Raw genomic sequence first — 22,169 nt, 5'->3', positions numbered from 1 at the left:
CAAATGGAATGATGTCAGTTATTGCAAGGAGATTGGACTATTAAAGTTAGGAAGATTTGCTACAGTTGTCCAGGGTATTGGTGAGACTGCATCCGTAATAATGTGTACAGTTTTGGTCTCCTTACTGATGAAAACAAATAAATTGCATTGGAAGCAGTTCAGAGAAGATTCACTCGACTGATTGCTCGGATGAAGGAGTTATTTTCTGGGAAATGGCTGGACAGGTTGGCCTGTAGCCATTAGAATTAAGAAGAATGAGAAGTGATCTTATTGAAATGCATAAGATCTTGAGAGCACTTGGCCGGGTGGATACTGAGAGGATGTTTCCCCTTATGAGAGAGACTAGAACCTGGGAACACAAGGATCCTTGCTAAAAGTGAAAGACACAGGAAGCATCTGTAAAGTGTGTAGATTGAACCAATTAGGATACCCGCAACAATTCAGAACCTAATATGGTCAGATCCCAGTACACCGAGAAGCGTAAAATAAAGGGTGATATGGGATGTCATCGGTTCACTTAGCAAGGTGTGAACAGAACATTGTTGGCACACTTAGAAGGAGAAGATACACTATGGTCAACACAGCAAGAGAAGAAGAAGGAGAGAAGTCCATGTCCCAGCAAGCTCAGAAGCAAGAACCAGTCCTGAGTGTTACTGTATACTTATTGTTGTTGTTACGGATTAACTTTGTGCATCTTAGTTAAGCCAAATAAACTCTCTGACTTGATCACAGAACCTTGTAGGTCCATCTTGGCCAAGAATCTCAAGGTGAGACGGGTTGGGTATTCTCTGTCTCACCTCTGTACAGGTAACATCTACCTGAAACTTACAGCTCTTTACTATTCACATACATTGCTATGTATTTTGTCCTCCTCAAACTTCCAAATTATGGTCTCTATAAAAGCAATGTTGTTAATAAAGATTTCTGTGTCACCCTGCTGCATACTTCTTCACATTAAAAAAACATCAGTTCACTACTACACTCTGTCTCCGATCCTTTAGCCAACTACCATCTCAGCATACCAGTATCAATATTTAACATGAACTTCTAATTTCTGTGTAACTCTGTTATGGACTACTTGATCGAATGCCTTTCAAAAATCAGATATCCAATATCTACAGCACTATCTTCAGCAAAGTCAACCCCAAGAACTCAATCAGGTTATTTGCACATGATTTGTCCTTAGTAAATCGGTACTGCTTGTCCCTTATTAACTCATCATTCTTCAAGTTGAAGTTCATTTGATCCTTGACACTTGTCTCCAATTGTTTTCGACCACTGATGATAAAATTAATTGGTCTGCAGTCACCAGCTTTTTCCTTCCCATTTCTGGAACAGGAGTGTAACATTTGCACTGTTTCAGTCGACTGGAACTACTTCAATATCCAAACATTGTCGTCAGGACTTCTGTTATCTCCCTCAGCAATCTGAGATGCTTTCTATCTGGACTCATTAACTTAAAGTGATACCAATCTGTTGAGAACCTCCTTTCTGTCTATTTTCATTCTACCCAATACCTCTGTACCTCTCCTCTACCGAGACATTAACTTCATCCTTGCTTTTGTGAACAGACATATAACGCTCTCATTCATTACCTTTTCCAACACAAGGAGATTTCATTTCTTTATCCCGAAAAGCTCCGCAATTTCTTGCACTATCATTTTACATTTTTCTTTACTTATAAATTATTTTTGTTTCTCTTGGTTGCTACTCATTAATATTTTCTTATACTCTTTTAGAAACATGTTTTGTTTTTCTACCTGTACTCTCACTATTCTGTCTGGTTGGAATTATGGTGATGTCGAGGATATGGGATATTTGTACAAATCACTGCCATTATTATTTAAGTGATTGGCGCTGCAAACAATCTTTGAGTCATATTGATCAAAAGCAAATTATTGGTAAGGTGTGTGAGGCTGAGACTGGAAGGTTGTCTGAATGAGGCAGGAGAGCGGGTGCAGGGGCGGCTCCTCAATTGTCCAAAACATTGTGGTAGAAGTGCAAGAGTGAGTCCGAGTATTTCCAGGATGAAGGATAAACATCTGATAGTCTCTGTTTAATATCAACGGAGTGAAACTCTTGGTCACGGAAATGATACCTGAAAGGCCTTGTGCTGTCAATCTGCCGAGTGTACGGGAGGGAAGGATGGAATGGAAGAGCCTCTGTATTTCTCCAGGACAGAATTGCAGTGTGTTGGATGTTTAATCAGTTTCTAACTCTACCTGCTGGGTGAGTAGGCGACAGAAACGAGACCAGTTCCCATTCCTGTGTGACTGTCACTCCTTCTGTTGTGTGTGTGCAAGATTAAACCCTGAGTCCCTTTATCCAGCTCTGGCTGCTATATCTGGAAAGATGCTGAATCTTTCAGTGGTTGGTCTGCTCAAACCGAGTTCAAGGCCCGATAGTGAACAGAATTTCACATTAATTGTTTGAACAATACTATGTTTGAACAGCAGGTTATGATCGACTGGATCAAAGGCTGGAAAAATTCCTGTCCATAAATCTTTCAAAATGGAGTGTGAGGATCTCATGGTTCCGTGTGTTTAAGGGACAGAGCCCGAGACATCGGCAACTGAGCCCTGAAAATTCACAGCAAAGACTGTGCACATGAGGACATTTAACAACCGGGAGATGAAACTCTGGGACGGGCTCCATTGTCACTGTGTTTGTGTGCCCGGTGTAATCGCGGCAGCTCCGTGTCTCTTGTTTAGAATGAAACGATGAAGATCGCCATTCGGTATTACTCACATTGACCGTTGGTTTCACTCCGGTTAGACAAACCATTGCTGGCTGAAATGAATTCTACAAGGTCCCAGCAAACACAACGACTCCCTCCTTCCTCCAATGTTTCTGTCCGATTGTTTTGAGAGGAGGGTCTCAATAATAACAAACACCCTGCAGGGAGAGACGGCAATTTGAACATCTAAATGGGATCAGCTCCTGGCTTTCGAGGTTATAGATTCCCTCCACCCCTCCCCACCCTCCCTCCACCCTCACCCCTTGTTCAGTTTCATTGTTCACACATTGATGAGGGTGGAATGGGGAAAGTTCCCATTGAATTCTGTTGCAGCGATCTGCGTACGCGCGGTGTAGCTCCGCCCACTGATGACGTCATAATGATGGGAAAAGCGCATCCGCTCCCCTTCCCCCAACACTGTCTCTGAGCGTCATTCAGTGAGTGAGCGGAAGATTGTTTAAATCAGCTGCGAATGGAGACATCCGGGTCCCGGGGTAAGTGAACAAACAACATCTGCTTCCTGCAGCAACATCAGGTTTGGGAGCGAGTCTGCAGATGTGTTCAGAGATTAACATTGAATAGCGGGGAAGTTCAGCGGGAGTCGGGGACTGTGTGGAATGTGCACCAGAGGCCTGGATACCCGAATCCAACCCGATCGGGACCCGAGCACATGTGTCCGCCTCGGCTCGGGCCCAGCTTGCGGCTCCGGCTTTCGGGCTCGGGTCCAGTTCGGGTCGGGTCGAACACACTCGGTCAGTCTCTGCTGGTCAGTATTGAAATTTAAAAAAACTGACCGGAGCTGGGAGTCCGGGTCGGAACTGAGTCTGCGCAGTGAGCCGGTGCCGTCACTTTGCCATCATCACGCATGCGGTGTAGCGTCTTGCAGGTTGAGTGTCAGGAAGGGAAGTGAAGGGATGGTCGGGTCGGGCTCGGGTCCGCTGTTGTTCGGTCAGGTACTGTGTGTGTCTGTAGACTAGAGTCCTGACAGTGAACAGGTTATATGTTTTAATACAAATACTGTATATTTTATCATCATTTTGTAATAATTAATCACTCTTTGCATTTCAGCTGCTCACTGGATAAACTTGCAGCAATTATTTCAACCTGTAAAGCAGGAGTCTAGGTAATTTATATTGATATTTACTGAGCCTTCTGGCAATTGCTGTGTTTAGTTTAAGCAATACAGATACTGGTACAGTTTGGCACAACCTGGCTGGACACAACTCCATGGGTTTCAGTTTAACTCATGACCAAACAATCACTGGCTTCGCGGCTCCAATCTTCATCTTTTTAAACAACCTTTCAAGTCCAATTAATACTGTGTTTGTCCGACCCGAGCCCAAGAGCTCGACCCAGAAGAGTGACCGACCCAAACCCGACACATGTCGTCAAGTCCTGTCGGGTTCGGGTCTGTTAGCAGGCCTTTAGCAGGTACTGGTCCTGGGACATGGAGTGAGTTGGGGGAAAGAGAGAGGTATTTCTCAGGCAGTGTCTGGACAGGGTGAGAGAGACAGAATGAGAAGAAGGCTCTATTGAAAATCATTGCTGCTTTCTGTCTCCCAACTGTAATGAATGTTCCTGGTTCAGATCCATAGTCTCTCTGTTCATTGTGATTGGACAGTGAACAGCAGAAAAAAATGGCTGCACTATAACGATGCGGCGGGTTTTTAAAGACTAGGTGAGAAGTTTAAGGACACATTTTAAACAGTGTCTGCTTGTTTTCCCTTCAACAATAGGACTTGGAAGTAGAAATATGACATGAAGCCTGGCTGCCTGACCCAAACACGACTAGACCCGACTACATGTGTCCAAAGGTGATTTTACATTACTGTACACTACGGATGTAAAACAAATGCTGTCTACTGGAGAATGTTTAGCAGTGGAAAGTCCTGTAGCCGGAAAACGTAAATCTTCTGTGTGGGAACATTTCAATGTTGTTGTTTTCCGCAATAGTAAAAGTTCAAGTGGATTTGTACAATGTAAATCTTGCAAACTTCTACTAAAAAATCACAGCAAAAAGACAGGAAATTCATCTTTGCAGCGGCACACTGTAAAAGGATGTACTCGAACCACAGCAGGGCCAAGGCGGTCAGACTTAACTTACTTTGTACGGACAAGAGAAAAAAAAACTTACCCACTCACAAGAAATCAGAAATTATAGGCAAATGCGTGAGTTTCTGTTGCAAAGATATTCGATCTTTCCAAACTGTCTCTGGTGAAGGGTTTGTTGAGCTAGCACAAGAGCTTATCAATGTGGGTGCAACATATGGTCAAGTATCAGCATCAAGTGTGTTACCAAATCCAAGTACAGTTTCAAGAAGGTGTCGTGATGTGGTCAAAGAAAAGAGAAAAGAACTAATTTCTCAGATTGCTGACATACTGAAGGATGTGAATATGGGAATGACAACTGACATGTGGAAGGGCGACTACAATAAAATCCATTATATGTCTATAACTTGTCATGACATCACAGCAGATTTTAAACTTAATGTCAAAGTTTTAACAACAGCAATGTTTCCACTGGAGGACGTCAAAACTGGCGGAAACATCAGGCAGGAGATTTTAAATCTGCTCGTGAATACATTTGGATTCGACCCAGCAAATTTACATAAACTAGTATGGGTGACAGATCAAGGCACGAACATAGTGTTTTCTCTTAGACCACATCAACGTCTGGATTGTCAGGGCCATGTATATAACACGGTCCTTCAACATTCACTTGATCCAAAGGAATTAGCTTCTGAAGCTTTGGATGTTGTAGAAACTATACATCATGCCAAAGACTTGGTGAAATATATTAAATAGTCTGGTCTTGCTGCACAGTTGTCTAAAACTTTAAATCCAATGGAAGAAATGAGGTACAGTACTGTGTATCTGACACTGAATTCAATGCAGGATATTTATCATGAGCTACTCGAGAAACTGGAACAGCGTGGGGAAAGCTCCAGGCTGTAAAATATCACCCCTGATGTCTTGCAGTTTTTGGTGGATTTCCTCCGACCATTTTATGAAGCTCAGAGGGAACTCGAGGGAGACCAATATCCTACATTGAACCTGGTAATTCCGTGGTTTTAGAAACTTAAACGTCTCTGTATGCCACATTCTTCAGATACTCCAATGCAAGCAGTTGTCAGGGAACGGAACAGACAGTGGCTTCTGAAGAAAGTTAAAATAAATGACGAGCACATGATAGCAACATTTCTCTGGCCTAAATTTAATCAGCTACGAATGTTATCCAGCCATGATAGGGAAGAAGTTTATTCTGAAGTGCGCAGACTTATCAATAACATTAAAACAGAAGTCCCGGTGAAGGAAACGACAATGGTTGATAATGAAACTACAGCTGCCAAAAAAGCAGTGACAGCATTTGCAGAATGGGAGAATGTTCATGAAGAGATAGACACAAATGATGAAGTGCAGCAGTACACAGCACAGAGACCTGCTGTGTAGGCGATGGAAAACCAACGTGATCTGATGGGCTGGTGGAAAGAACACAGTGTTACATACCCCAAATTGACCAGGCTGGCTAGAAGTATACTTTGCATTCCGGCGAGCTGTAGCATCAGGGAGAGGAACTTCAGCGTAGCTGGAAGGACAATCAACCAGTGGAGGACTGTCCTTCAGCCTTCCACTGTTGACTCTATTCTTTTTTTACATGACCATTTATAAGACCTTTTGTTTTTTTTGCTGTGTCTGTAACTGAGACTACTTACTTGCTCTGTCTGTGACTGAGACTACTTACTTGCTATCTCTGTATCTGAGGCTACTGACTTGCTGTGTCCGTAACTGAGACTACTTACTTGCTTTGGCTGTAACTGAGACTACTTACTTGCTCCATCTGTAACTGAGACTACTTACTTGCAATGTCTGAAACTGAGACTACTTACTTGCTCTGTCTGTAACTGAGACTACTTACTTGCTAAATCTGTAACTGAGACTACTTACTTGCTCTGTCTGTATCTGAGACTACTTACTTGCTATGTCTGAAACTGAGACTACTTACTTGCTCTGTCTGTAACTGAGACTACTTACTTGCTATCTCTGTGAATGGGACGACTGACCTGTTATGTCTGTAACTGAGACTACTTACTTGCTCTGTCTGCAACTGAGACTACTTACTTGCTCTGTCTGTAACTGAGACTACTTACTTGCTATCTCTGTGAATGGGAAGACTGACCTGTTATGTCTGTAACTGAGACTACTAAATCCAGTGTTCACCTCACTGCTGATTGGGTGCCTCATTGGAGTAGGCTATTAGTTTTCTTTTTAATCTATTTTAATTTATTTGGGCGGCACAGTGGCGCTGTGGTTAGCTCCGCAGCCTCACAGCTCCAGCGACCCGGGTTCAATTCTGGGTACTGTCTGTGTGGAGTTTGCAAGTTCTCCCTGTGTCTGCTTGGGTTTCCTCCGGGTGCTCCGGTTTCTTCCCACAGGCCAAAGACATGCAGGTTGTTTGTTTAATTGGCCATTATAAATTGCCCCTTCTCTCGGTAGGTGGTCGGGATATGGGATTATTATAAATGGGTGGTTGATGGTCGGCACAGACTAGGTGGGCCGAAGGGCCTGTTTCGGTGCTGTATCTCTAAACTAAACTAAACTATGGTTTGACACAATTTGTTTCTGTTCTATCTGGTTATTATCAAAGTGCTGTTTGTGGGAACTTGCTGTGGGCAATGGCTGCTGTGTTTCCTACTGTACAACAGTGACGACAATTCACAAAGATCTTCATTGGGTGGAATGTGGTTTGGGACGTCCTGAGATTGTGAAAGGTGCTGGAAAAGAGCAAGTCTTTCTTTGTGGAGAGAAAATGGATAATCTCATGAGAAGACTGCGTAAAAATCAGGAGGGAGTCAAGAAGTTGTTTGAAAGTCTCAGAAGAGACAGGCTGATATTTCTGACAGAAAAGATAAATACTGTGTGTATTTTTAAGTTATCAACAAAAACTTATTTTGGTTCCTCGAGTTGGGATCTTTAATTTTATGTACTCAAGGAGTTGGAAGAAAGATGTTCAATAAATACATAACTGTATTTGATCACGATTAGATTATTTGTTTTGCATTTTAATACTTGCACAGCATTAAGTTAGATAGGTCCCCAGGGACTGAAGGGGTCTACCCTAGAATTCTGAGGGATGCAAGGGAAGAAATTGCTGGGGCCTTGACAGAAATATTTGCATCCTCATTGGCTACAGGTGAGGTCCCAGAGGACTGGAGAATAGCCAATGTTGTTCCTTTGTTTAAGAAGGGTGGCAAGGATAATCCAGGAAATTCTAGTCCGGTGAGGCTGACGTCAGTGGTAGGGAAACTATTGGAAAGGATTCTTCGGGACAGTATTTAATCCCAGTTGGAAGCAAACAAACTTATTAGCGAGAGACAGCATGGTTTTGTGAAGGGGAGGTCGTGTCTTACTAATTTGATTTACTTTTTTGAGGAGGTGACGAAGATGATTGATGAGGGAAGGGCAGTGGATGTTGTCTATATGGATTTTAGTAAAGCCTTTGACAAGGTCCCGCATGGCAGACTGGTGCAAAAGGTGAAGTCACACGGGATCAGAGGTGAGCTGGCAAGATGGATACAGAACTGGCTCAGTCACAGAAGACAGAGGGTAACAGTGGATGGGTGTTTTTCTGAATGGAGGGATGTGACTAGAGCTGTTCCTCAGGGATCAGAGCTGGGACCTTTGCTGTTTGTAGTATATATAAATGATTTGGAGGAAAATGTAGCTGGTCTGATTAGTAAGTTTGCGGACGACAGAAATGTTGGTGGAGTTACGGATAATGATGAGGATTGTCAGAGGTTACAACAGGATATCAATCGGTTGGAGACTTGGGCGGAGAAATGGCAGATGGAGTTTAATCCAGACAAATGTGAGGTAATGCATTTTGGAAGGTCTAATGCAGGTGGGAGGTATACAGTAAATGGCAGAACCCTTAGGAGTATTGGCAGGCAGAGAGATCTGGGCGTACAGGTCCACAGGTCACTGAAAGAGGCAACGCAGGTGGATAATATATTCAAGAAGGCATACGGCATGATTGGCGTCATCGGTCGGGGCATAGCGTATACAAATTGGCAAGTCATGTTGCAGCTGTACAGAAACTTAGTTAGGACCCACTTAGAATATTGCGTGCAATTCTGGTTGCCACTACCAGAAGGACGTGGAGGCTTTGAAGAGGGTACACAGGAGGTTTACCAGGATGTTGCCCGGTCTGGAGGGCATCAGCTATGAGGAGAGGTTGGAAAAACTCGGATTGATTTCACTGGAACGACGGAGGTGGAGGGGCAACATGATAGAGGTTTACAAAGTAATGAGCGCATGGACAGAGTGGATAGTCAGAAACTTTTTCCCAGGGTGGAAGAGTCAGTTACTAGGGGACATAGGTTTAAGGTGCGAGGGGCAAAGTTTAGAGGGGATGTGCGGGGCAAGTATTTTACACAGAGGTTGGTGAGTGCCTGGAACTTGCTGCCAGGGGAGGTGGTGGAAGCAGATAAGATAGCGACGTTTAAGAGCCATCTTGACAAATATATGAATAGGATGGGAATAGAGGGATATGGGCCCCAGAAGTGCAGAAGGTGTTAGTTTCAGCAGGCATCAAGATGTCTGGCTTGGAGGGCCGAATAGCCTGTTCCTGTGCTGTACTATTCTTTGTTAACATCAGGGTTTCTGGGATGTTTTATCTCTTCTAAGACTGAACTGTAATTTTTTGAGGAACAGGGCAGTCCAGTGTGTAAAAGCAATGAACAAGCAGCACTTGCTAATTGTTTATCTGGCAGTACTACAAAAACTTACAAAGATCTCAAAGGATAGATGGACAATCTGAAAGCTTTGGAGGGCTGACATTCACCCATGACATCAAATAATCGAGGCTAAGAATTTTTTTATTTGATAAAAAAGTGATAGGAAGCTTTATATAAAATTGTATCAAATGTTAATGATCGAAATTGTTCAACATACTTTGTCAACATTAACATATATGTTTTGTTTTGTTTTGTAGGCTATTTGAGGTGCTGGCCATTATGTGTATGCTGATCAACCAGAAGTCTTCAATCAAACAGTATTGTAGATATGCAGTACTGTAGACTAATGATCAGAGAGCACCGGGAATCTGCAGTACTGTAGACTAATGATCAAACAGCACCGGGAATCTGCAGTACTGTAGACTAGTGATCAGACAGCACCGGGAATCTGCAGTACTGTAGACTAATGATCAACGCAGCACCGGGAATCTGCAGTACTGTAGACTAATGATCAGACAGCACTGTGAATCTGCAGTACTGTAGTCTAATGATCAGACAGCACCGGGAATCTGCAGTACTGTAGACTAATGATCAGACAGCACCGGGAATCTGCAGTACTGTAGACTAGTGATCAGACAGCACCGGGAATCTGTAGTGCTGTAGACTAATGATCAGACAGCACCGGGAAACTGCAGTACTGTAGACTAATGATCAGACAGCACCGGGAATCTGCAGTACTGCAGACTAATGATCAGACAGCACTGGGAATCTGCAGTCCTGTGGACTAATGATCAGACAGCACTGGGAATCTGCAGTACTGTCGACTCATGTTCAGACAGCACTGGGAATCTGCAGTACTGTCGACTCATGTTCAGACAGCACCGGGAATCTGCAGTACTGTAGACTAATGATCAGACAGCACTGGGAACCTGCAGTACTGTCGACTAATGTTCAGACAGCACCGGGAATCTGCAGTACTGTAGACTATTGATCAGACAGCACTAGGAATCTGCAGTACTGTAGACTATTGATCAGACAGCAGTGGGAATCTGCAGTCCTGTGGACTAATGATCAGACAGCACTGGGAATCTGCAGTACTGTAGACTATTGATCAGACAGCACTGGGAATCTGCAGTACTGTAGACTATTGATCAGACAGCACTGGGAATCTGCAGTACTGTCGACTAATGATCAGACAGCACCGGGAATCTGCAATACTGTAGACTATTGATCAGACAGCACTGGGAATCTGCAGTACTGTAGACTAATGATCAGACAGCACTGGGAATCTGCAGTACTGTAGACTAATGATCAGACAGCACTGGGAATCTGCAGTACTGTAGACTAATGATCTGACAGAAGATGAGTATAGGAGTAAAGATGTCTTGCTGCAATGAAATAGAGACTTGGTGAGACTGTACCTGCAGTATTGTGTGCAGTTTTTGTCTCTTACCTATAAAAAGATATACTTGTCATAGAGGGTGTGCCATGAAGGTTCACCAAACTAATTCCTGGGATGAAGGGATTACCTTATGAGGGAAGATTAAACAGACTGGGCCTTTACTCTCTGGATTTTAGAAGAATGAGAGGTGATCTCATTCAAACATACAAAATTCTTACAGGGCTCGATAGGGCAGATGGAGGAAGGCTGTTTCCCCGGACTGAGGATTTATAACCAGGGGACACAGCCTCACAATAAGGAGCAGGCCATTTAGGACTGAGATGAGGAGGAATTTCTTCACTCAGAGGCTGGTGAATCTTTGGAATTCTCTACCCAGAGGGCTGTAGATGCTCAGTCATTGAGTATGTTCAAGATGGAGATCGATACATTGCTATATACTAAAAACATCAAGGGTTAAAGGAATAGTGCAGGGTTCTGGTGTTGAAGTAGATCAACCATGATCTCATTGAATGGTGGAGAGGGCTTGATGGGCTGAATGGCCTACTCCTGTTCCTAGTTCTTATGTTTTTGTGCTGTGGACAGGATAAGGGGGAACAAAACTGTGCTGCTGTACTGCAGTGCTGTCCAACACTGACACTTTGTATCACCGGGTTCCCACTGTGGAAATGACAATGATGAAACTGTAAAGTTCTAACTCTCACCTGTTCTTGTCTTACAAGGAATACTTCTCCATTGTACAGGAACCAGAATAGATGTGATGTTTCCCAGGACCAAGGAACCGTGCAGCCCAGCTCCTTCTAACACACAGTAGGTACGTGATCATTCCTAGAGTGTAAAGGCACAGACAGCTCACCAGTTCCACTGTCAGGGACACCAGAAGGAATCAATCTCACACTGATCCCAGGATCCAGACAGACATTTTCAATCTCAACAAGGTAAATAGAGCAGGGGAGACAGACATTGTATCCAGTTCAAACCAATTCAGTAATGCTGACATGGAGAGACATGAATCCCAGGTCAACTACCAGATTTAAATAAAGTCACAGTGTCATTTACAGCACAGAGGAGGCTATTCGGCCCATTGATTCCATGTTTACTCTCCACAAAAGAATACAGTCAGTCCCACTCCCCTGCTCGATCCCCGTAGCCCTGCACGTCTATTTCTCTCAGGTGACCATTCAACATCCGACTGAAGTCAGTGATTGTCTCCACTTCCACCTCCCTTGTGGGCAGTGAGTTCCAGGTCATTATCACCCCCTGTGTATAACAGTGTTTCCTCATATTCCCCCTGAATCTCTGGTCAAAAACATTCAATCTGTGTAAACTAGTCCTTGTATCATTTGTTAATGGCAACAGTTTTTCCCTTTCCAGCTTGCCTGTTAAAATCTTGGACACTTCTGTTAAATCTCCCCTCAATCTCCTTTGTTCTGAGGAAAACAAGCCCAGAATTTCCAACCTAACCTTGTGACTAAAATCCTCCATCCCTGGAACCATTCTGGTAAATCTCCTCTGCACCCTCTCAAGGACCCTCCCATCCATGCTGAGGTATGGTGACCAGAACTAGACACACTACTCCAGTTGGGGTCCAACCAGAGCTTTATAAAGGTTCAGCATAACCTCCCTGCCTTTGTACTCAATGCCTCTGTTTATCAAGCCCAAGATCCCATATGCTTTACTATCCAATCTGTCAGTATGTCCTGCCAGTTACAAAGATCTATGCACTTGCACCCTCAGGACACTCTATTCCTGCAAACTCTTTAGAACTGTGCCAATACTTATATATTGCCTCTCCTTATTCCTTCTGCCAAAATGCATCACCTCACACTTGTCAGTATTAAATTCCATCTACCACCTCTCTGCCCATTCTACTAGCCTGTCTATGTCCTGTTACAGGCAGTTCATATCATCCTCACTGTTTGCCTCACATCCAAGATTGGCGCTGTCAGCAAATTTTGAAATAGACTCTGTGCAGCCTGAGCTACAAATTAAATATTAGATAGATCTGACACATGTACCCGATTGAAAGGTATCGAATTCATACCAGGAAGATGCTCCAGGACACAAATTAAAATGTCACCCACTTAACCTGCAGTATCAGTTTAAACAACATTCATCCCAATAGTGTAACCTCACACCCAGCTTAGATGCAAGAACAAAATTCTGTGCAGTATCAGATTGAGTGATGCTGTAAAATAGTGATACCCTGAGGGACAACTTTGATCACAGTTCAGCATTCATCCACATTATACAGCTGCAAGATACAGTATCAATTGTTTTCAGCCCAGAGCTACACATTACATCCCATTTCAAACTGAAAGATACAGTGTCAATTCCATCACTGTAGATTAAGGTATTAATGTTAAATATATTATTTCAGAGACCAGAAGTGAGATGCAAATGAAATGCATATGACAAATGAACATCAGATGAACAAACATACAAGAGACTGACAGATACTGACTATATCTCACAGTCCCAGACAGTACCACAAACAGACAAATACAGAATGAATCACATGCTTGCACACAGTAGCAGGGAATGACAGATCCCTCTTTCAAACAGTACCCCAGACTGATAGGTACAGACAGAATGCCACACTCACACACTACTGAGAGCGGCAAAACGGGCCACACATTCACATACAGTGCGAGACAATGAAAAATACAGAATTAATCCCACTTGTACACAATACCAGATTCTGACAGAGAATGAATTCCTCTCTATCACTATCTCTCACTCTCACTGAACACACTCACACCCAAACACACACACACCCACATTCAGATGCAGTACCAGAAAGTTAAAGATAAAGAAGATAGCACACACTGACATCAAACAACAGAGACTGACAAATCCTGATTGAATCCCACATTCACAAACAATATCAGACTCTGAGAAATAAGGAATTACACTCAAACTTATACATTGTAACAGAGAATGACACAAACAGCATTAATCACTCATTCATACTTTAGCACAAACTGATACAGGTAGAGAATATCCAATACACTTAAACAGTACCAGTGACAGAGAGATAGAGAATGAAACCCACCTTCACATACAGTAAGGGAGACATTGGCATGAAATATAGTTTCTACCACACACACACACACACATAGACACAGAGTACCATCGGCCAACAGATATAGATTGAATCCTACAACCATACAGAGTAGCAGAGACTGTCAAATATAGAATACATTCCATGCTCACATACTGTAACAGAAACTGACAGTAACAATATTAATCCCACACATGTATATAATACCAGAGACTGACAGATGCAAGTAAAATACAAATAACCATACAGGATCAGACAGTGTATGATACAGAATTAATCTCTCATTCATCTTGAATCAGAGTGCCAGAGAGAGAATGAATCTCAAACTTACAAACTGCACCAGGGACTGAGAGATCCAGAATCAGTTTCTCTCACACAAAGATACGATAGCAGAGACAGTCAGATACAGAATGAATCCGGATTCCCACAGAGTGGCAGACACAGATTGAAACACACACTAATATACTATGGAAGAGCAGAGTGAATATAGAATGAATTCTACTCACAGAAAATACCAGAGAGAGATCCAGAACTAATTTCACACTCACACACAGTAACAGATTATGACAGCTGCAGAATTAGAACCAAACCACATACTGGACGAGAGAATGACAGATAGAGAACTAAATCCAAACTCACACACAGTAACAGAAACTGACAGATTGAGAATTAATCCCACACTCACACACAGTAACAGACACTGACAGATAGAGAACTAACCCCAAACTCACACACAGTAACAGACACTGACAGAGACAGAATTATACCCACACTCACACACAGTAACAGACACCGACAGATACAGAATTAATCCCACACTCACAAACGATAACAGACACTGACAGGTAGAGAATTAATCCCACACTCACACACAGTAACAGACACAGACAGATACAGAACTAACCCCACACTCACACACAGTAACAGACACTGACAGATGGAGAATTAATCCCACACTCACACACAGTAAGATACACTGACAGATACAGAATTAACCCCACACTCACACACAGTAACAGACATTGACAGGTAGAGAATTAATCCCACACTCACACACAATAACAGCCACTGACAGATACAGAATTAATCCCACACTCACACACAGTAACAGACACTGACTGATACAGAATTTATCCCACACTCACACACAGTAACAGACACTGACAGATACAGAATTAATCCCACACTCACACACAATAACAGACACTGACAGAGACAGAATTAAACCCACACTCACATACAGTAACAGACACTGACAGATACAGAATAAATCCCACACTCACACACAGTAACAGACACTGAGATATACAGAATTAATCCCACACTCACACACAGTAACAGACACTGACAGATACAGAATTAATCCCACAATCACACGCAGTAACAGACACTGACAGATACAGAATTAATCCCACACTCACACACAATAAATAACACTGACAGAGACAGAATTAATCCCACACTCACACACAACAACAGACTCTGTCAGATAGAGAATTCATCCCAAACTCACGCAAAATAACAGACACTGACAGATAGAGAATTAATCCCACACTCAAACGCAATAACAGAAACTGACAGATATAGAATTAATCCCACACTCACACACAGTAACAGACACTGACAGATACAGAATTAATCCCACACTCACACGCAGTAACAGACACTGACAGATACAGAATTAATCCCACACTCACACACAGTAACAGACACTGACAGATACAGAATTAATCCCACACTCACACACAGTAACAGACACTGACAGATACAGAATTAATCCCACACTCACAAACTTGCAGTCTCTGACAGATACAGAATTAACCCCGCACTCACACACAGTAACAGACACTGACAGATACAGAATTAATCCCACACTCACACACAGTTAGAGACACTGACAGAGACAGAATTAATCCCACACTCACACACAGTACCAGAAACTGACAGATGGAGAACTAATCCCACACTCAAATACAGTACCAGACACTGACAGATAGAGAATTTATCCGACACTAAAACAGATTAACTACACTGACAGATACAGAATTAATCCCACAATCGCACACAGTAACAGACACGTGACAGATACAGACTTAATCCCACACTCTCACACAGTAACAGACGCTGACAGATACCGAATTAATCTAACAATCACACACTTGCAGACACTGACAGATACAGAATTAATCCCTTACTCACAGTAGCAGACAATGACAGATACAAAATTGATCCCACAATCACACACATTTACAGACACTGACAGATACAGAATTAATCCCACACTCACACACAGTAACAGACACTGACAGATACAGAATTAATCTCACACTCTCACACCGTAACAGACACCGACAGATACAGAATTAATCCCACATTCACACACAGTAACAGACACTGACAGATACAGAACTGATCCCACACTCACACGCCGTAACAGACACTGCCAGATACTGAATTAATCCCACAATCACACACGGTAACAGACACTGACAGATACAGACTTATTCCCACACTCACACACAGTAACATACACTGACAGTTAGAGAATTAATAGCACACTCAAATAGAGTAACAGACACTGACTGATACATGATTAATCCCACACTCACACACAGTAACAGACACTGACAGATACGGAATTAATCCCACAATCACACACAGTAACAGATACTGACAGATACAGAATTAATCCCACACTCACACACTTGCAGTCACTGACAGATACAGAATTAATCCCACACTTACACGCAGTAACAGACACTGACAGATACAGAATTAATCCCACACTCACACACAGTAACAGACACTGACAGATACAGAATTAATCCCACACTCACACACTTGCAGTCTCTGACAGATACAGAATTAACCCCGCAATCACACACAGTAACAGACACTGACAGATACAGAATTAATCCCACTCTCACACACAGTAACAGACACTGACAGATAGAGAATTAATCGCACACTCACACGCAGTAACAGACACTGACAGATACAGAATTAATCCCACACTCACGAACAGTAACAGACACTGACAGATACAGAATTAATCCCACACACACACACAATAACAGACACTGACAGATATAGAATTAATCCCACACTCACACACAGTAACAGACACTGAGAGATAGAGAATTAATCCCACACTCACACACAATAACGGACACTGAAAGATACAGAATTAATCCCACACTCACACACAGTAACAGACACTGACTGATACAGAATTAATCCCACACTCACACACAGTAACAGACACTGACAGATAGAGAACTAACCCCACACTCACACACAGTAACAGACACTGTCTAGTCAGAATTAATCCCACACTCACACACGGTAACAGACAGTGACAGATGCAGAATTCATCCCACACTCGCACACAGTAACAGACACTGACAGATACAGAATTCATCCCACACTCGCACACAGTAACAGAAACTGACAGATAGAGAACTAATCCCACATTCACATACAGTACCAGACACTGACAGATAGAGAATTAATCCGGCAATCACGCGGATTAACAGACACTGACAGATACAGAATTAATCCCACAATCACACACAGTAACATACACTGACAGATCCAGAATTAATCCCACACTCAAATACAGTAACAGACAATGACAGATACAGAATTAATCCCGCACTCACACACAGTAACAGACACTGACAGATAGAGAATTAATGCCTCACTCACACACAGTAACAGACACTGACATAATCAGACTTAATCCCACACTCACATACAGTAACAGACACTGACAGATACAGAATTCATCCCACACTTACACACAGTAACAGACACTGACAGATACAGAATTAATTCCACACTCACACACTTGCAGTCTCTGACAGATACAGAATTAACCCCGCACTCACACACAGTAACAGACACTGACAGATACAGAATTAATCCCACACTCACACACAGTTAGAGACACTGACAGAGACAGAATTAATCCCACACTCACACACAGTACCAGAAACTGACAGATAGAGAACTAATCCCAGACTCAAATACAGTACCAGACACTGACAGATAGAGAATTTATCCGACACTAAAACAGATTAACTACACTGACAGATACAGAATTAATCCCACAATCGCACACAGTAACAGACACGTGACAGATACAGACTTAATCCCACACTCTCACACAGTAACAGACGCTGACAGATACCGAATTAATCTAACAATCACACACTTGCAGACACTGACAGATACAGAATTAATCCCTTACTCACGGTAGCAGACAATGACAGATACAAAATTGATCCCACAATCACACACATTTACAGACACTGACAGATACAGAATTAATCCCACACTCACACACAGTAACAGACACTGACAGATACAGAATTAATCTCACACTCTCACACCGTAACAGACACCGACAGATACAGAATTAATCCCACATTCACACACAGTAACAGACACTGACAGATACAGAACTGATCCCACACTCACACGCCGTAACAGACACTGCCAGATACTGAATTAATCCCACAATCACACACGGTAACAGACACTGACAGATACAGACTTATTCCCACACTCACACACAGTAACATACACTGACAGTTAGAGAATTAATAGCACACTCAAATAGAGTAACAGACACTGACTGATACATGATTAATCCCACACTCACACACAGTAACAGACACTGACAGATACAGAATTAATCCCACACTCACACACAGTAACAGACACTGACAGATACAGAATTAATCTCACACTCTCACACCGTAACAGACACCGACAGATACAGAATTAATCCCACATTCACACACAGTAACAGACACTGACAGATACAGAACTGATCCCACACTCACACGCCGTAACAGACACTGCCAGATACTGAATTAATCCCACAATCACACACGGTAACAGACACTGACAGATACAGACTTATTCCCACACTCACACACACTGACAGTTAGAGAATTAATAGCACACTCAAATAGAGTAACAGACACTGACTGATACATGATTAATCCCACACTCACACACAGTAACAGACACTGACAGATACGGAATTAATCCCACAATCACACACAGTAACAGATACTGACAGATACAGAATTAATCCCACACTCACACACAGTAACAGACACTGACAGATACAGAATTAATCCCACACTCACACACTTGCAGTCACTGACAGATACAGAATTAATCCCACACTCACACACAGGAACAGACACTGACAGATACAGAATTAATCCCACACTTACACGCAGTAACAGACACTGACAGATACAGAATTAATCCCACACTCACACACAGTAACAGACACTGACAGATACAGAATTAATCCCACACTCACACACTTGCAGTCTCTGACAGATACAGAATTAACCCCGCACTCACACACAGTAACAGACACTGACAGATACAGAATTAATCCCACTCTCACACACAGTAACAGACACTGACAGACACAGAATTAATACCACACTCACACACAGTAACAGACACTGACAGATAGAGAATTAATCGCACACTCACACGCAGTAACAGACACTGACAGATACAGAATTAATCCCACACTCACGAACAGTAACAGACACTGACAGATACAGAATTAATCCCACACACACACACAATAACAGACACTGACAGATATAGAATTAATCCCACACTCACACACAGTAACAGACACTGAGAGATAGAGAATTAATCCCACACTCACACACAATAACGGACACTGAAAGATACAGAATTAATCCCACACTCACACACAGTAACAGACACTGACTGATACAGAATTAATCCCACACTCACACACAGTAACAGACACTGACAGATAGAGAACTAACCCCACACTCACACACAGTAACAGACACTGTCTAGTCAGAATTAATCCCACACTCACACACGGTAACAGACAGTGACAGATGCAGAATTAATCACACACTCGCACACAGTAACAGACACTGACAGATAGAGAACTAATCCGGCAATCACGCGGATTAACAGACACTGACAGATACAGAATTAATCCCACAATCACACACAGTAACATACACTGACAGATCCAGAATTAATCCCACACTCAAATACAGTAACAGACAATGACAGATACAGAATTAATCCCGCACTCACACACAGTAACAGACACTGACAGATAGAGAATTAATGCCTCACTCACACACAGTAACAGACACTGACATAATCAGACTTAATCCCACACTCACATACAGTAACAGACACTGACAGAAACAGAATTCATCCCACACTTACACACAGTAACAGACACTGACAGATACAGAATTAATTCCACACTCACGAACAGTAACAGACACTGACAGATACAGAATTAATCCCACACTCAAATACAGTAACAGACACTGACAGATACAGAATTAATCCCACACTCACACACAGTACCATAAACTGACAGAGACAGAATTAATCCCACACTCACACACAGCAACAGACACTGACAGATAGAGAATTAATCCCACACTCACACACAGTAACAGACACTGACAGATGCAGAATTAATCCCACACACACACACACACAGTAACAGGCACTGACAGGCACTGAAATAATCCCACACTCAGACACTGTAACTGAAACTGACAGATACAGAATTAATCCCACACCCACACACAGTAACAGACAATGACAGATACAGAATTAATCCCAAACTCACACACAGTAACAGACATTGGCAGATACAGAATTAATCCCACACTCACACACAGTACAGACAATGACAGATACAGAATTAATCCCACACTCACACACAGTAACAGACACTGACAGAGACAGAATTAATCCCACACTCACACACAGTACCAGAAACTGACAGATAGAGAACTAATCCCACACTCAAATACAGTACCAGACACTGACAGAGAATTTATCCGACACTAATACAGATTAACTACACTGACAGATACAGAGTTAATCCCACAATCGCGCACAGTAACAGACACGTGACAGATACAGACTTAATCCCACACTCACACACAGTAACTGACACTGACAGATACCGAATTAATCTACCATCACACACTTGCAGACACTAACAGATACAGAATTAATCCCTCACACACAGTAACAGACACTGACAGATACAAAATTGATCCCACAATCACACACATTTACAGACACTGACAGATACAGAATTAATCCCACACTCACACACAGTAACAGACACTGACAGATACAGAATTAATCTCACACTCTCACACCGTAACAGACACCGACAGAAACAGAATTACTCCCACACTCACACACAGTAACAGACACTGACAGATACAGAACTGATCCCACACTCACACGCCGTAACAGACACTGACAGATACAGACTTAATCCCACACTCACATACAGTAACAGACACTGACAGATACAGAATTAATTCCACACTCACGAACAGTAACAGACACTGACAGATACAGAATTAATCCCACACTCAAATACAGTAACAGACACTGACAGATACAGAATTAATCCCACACTCACACACAGTACCATAAACTGACAGAGACAGAATTAATCCCACACTCACACACAGCAACAGACACTGACAGATAGAGAATTAATCCCACACTCACACATTAACAGACACTGACAGATACAGGAATAATCCCACACACACACACACACAGTAACAGACACTGACAGGCACTGAAATAATCCCACACTCAGACACTGTAACTGAAACTGACAGATACAGAATTAATCCCACACCCACACACAGTAACAGACAATGACAGATACAGAATTAATCCCACACTCACACACAGTAACAGACACTGGCAGATACAGAATTAATCCCACACTCACACACAGTACAGACAATGACAGATACATAATTAATCCCACACTCACACACAGTAACAGACACTGACAGAGACAGAATTAATCCCACACTCACACACAGTACCAGAAACTGACAGATAGAGAACTAATCCCACACTCAAATACTTTACCAGACACTGACAGATAGAGAATTTATCCGACACTAAAACAGATTAACTACACTGACAGATACAGTATTAATCCCACAATCGCACACAGTAACAGACACGTGACAGATACAGACTTAATCCCACACTCACACACAGTAACAGACGCTGACAGATACCGAATTAATCTGACACTCACACACTTGCAGACACTGACAGATACAGAATTAATCCCTTAGTCACAGTAGCAGAAAATGACAGATACAAAATTGATCCCACAATCACACACATTTA

Source organism: Heterodontus francisci, chromosome 28 (assembly GCF_036365525.1).
Source record: "Heterodontus francisci isolate sHetFra1 chromosome 28, sHetFra1.hap1, whole genome shotgun sequence".
Taxonomy (NCBI): domain Eukaryota; kingdom Metazoa; phylum Chordata; class Chondrichthyes; order Heterodontiformes; family Heterodontidae; genus Heterodontus; species Heterodontus francisci.
Note: the sequence above shows the minus strand (reverse complement) of the source record.